Consider the following 1,641-nt stretch of genomic DNA (forward strand, 5'->3'; position numbering starts at 1 on the left):
TCAAGGTTAGAGAACTCAGAGGAACAAGTTTTATATTTTTCTAATTTTTCCTTGATTTATTATAATTTTTTTAGTGAGAAAGTAAGGAAAAAACATTTTAGGCCTTAAGAAAATTATTTTTAATTTAGAAAAATCTGGAAAAATATTTTAAGGCGTCCCATGTGATCAGGGAATAATTACACACATTTTGAACTATTTTTTGTTTTTTTGAAAATTTTGCTTATTTTAGTTAGTTTTAATTCAAAATATACTTTAAAAATGAAATATTTTCACAAAAATAAATTTTATTTTTATTAAATGCACCTCATCACAAGGAACTCAGAAAACTATTTTTTATAATTTTTTTTAACTATATTAATTTAATAATTTTTAGAGTGAGTTGAAATGATTTTCATGAACAATGTGGAATTAATTTTGTCAATTTTTTATTTATATTTATTTTAAATAAATTAATATAAGGTAAAAATATTTGATTAATAACATAAATGTACAAAATTATTCAAATCATCAAAATATTTTTCATAAGCTGCTCCGATCATAGGAAGCCTAACAAAATATAGCACATAAATTTCAGAGGAATATTTTAATTTATATGATTAAATAAAGCCAAAATAGTCACTTAGGCTTGAAAACGTTATAGTAGACCTTCCAAAATTTTCTTAGGATTTTAAATAACTTGAAAAATATGGATCTCCATATAGAGACCTCCTCTGACTTTGGAAAAATCAGAGAATGTTCCCCCCTTGTAGAGGCTACAATGTGTCAAAATTTCAAGTCAAGGTGATGTGTCAATATGCATGGAGAATCAAATAATTCTAGATAGTATTTAATTAATTAATAATATTTTATGCATCAAATGGGCATGAAAATTATTCCACATTATTCTCCTCTGTTCACTGAGCAAGAGGATATTTTTATTTTATTTTTGTGATTTTCCTACACAAAGTTATAGATTTTCTAAGTTAAGGGAATTTAAATAAACAGAAAAAAACCCTATTTATTATTTTAAATAGCGCGTGCTGACTAGATCCTAGGCAGCTCCGAAGGCATGCGTGGCGCGCTCTGGTTGGACACCGTCGTCCACGTAGCTGTTGACTCGGCCCTCGGTTTATGTCCCAAAGCGCTGTCTGTCTCGATCTCCCCCGTTCATTTGATACACGCTTGATCGAACGGCTCTCCATCATTGTCCCCAATGGAATGATCCCGTGCCCGTCCACACTAAAACCTTAAGATCTCGGCCTAGACTCAACCAAATCACTTCAGGTTTGATCCTATAGACTCGTCTAAGTGAGACGAACACATCCATACGGTTAAGGTGCCATGAAATCAAGCTTAAGTAAATTGAGGATCAAAACAAGCTCGAGAGGAGGAGGAATTTTATACCTTTGCTCTAAGAAGGGAAGCTTCTATTAGAGGTGCTTGGCATGTTCGTTGGGGTCCAAGGAGGCTATGGATTAAGTCCCTGGTCTTGGTGTGAAGTCTAGGTGTGAATTTGACCAAGCTCGTTTTCAGGCGTTGGTCTAGAGCTATGGAAGAGGCTCTGTGGAAGGGGGATTTGATGAGGCTCTTGCTTCTTTCACTCTTGTGAATGTGTGGGCACAAGCAATTGAAGTTTGGTGGAGTGTGGAGGTGTCCTGGTTT

At 33.6% G+C, this 1,641-nt stretch overlaps 1 protein-coding gene across 1 annotated transcript in view; it reads right to left on the reverse strand.

The window, feature by feature from the left end:
• LOC110037750 overlaps window positions 1-1,641 on the reverse strand; it is a 148,746-nt gene that overhangs the window by 51,855 nt on the left and 95,250 nt on the right. The gene's annotated exons all lie outside the window — the stretch shown is intronic.

This window comes from Phalaenopsis equestris, unplaced genomic scaffold (genome assembly GCF_001263595.1).
Source record: "Phalaenopsis equestris unplaced genomic scaffold, ASM126359v1 Scaffold224420, whole genome shotgun sequence".
NCBI lineage: Eukaryota > Viridiplantae > Streptophyta > Magnoliopsida > Asparagales > Orchidaceae > Phalaenopsis > Phalaenopsis equestris.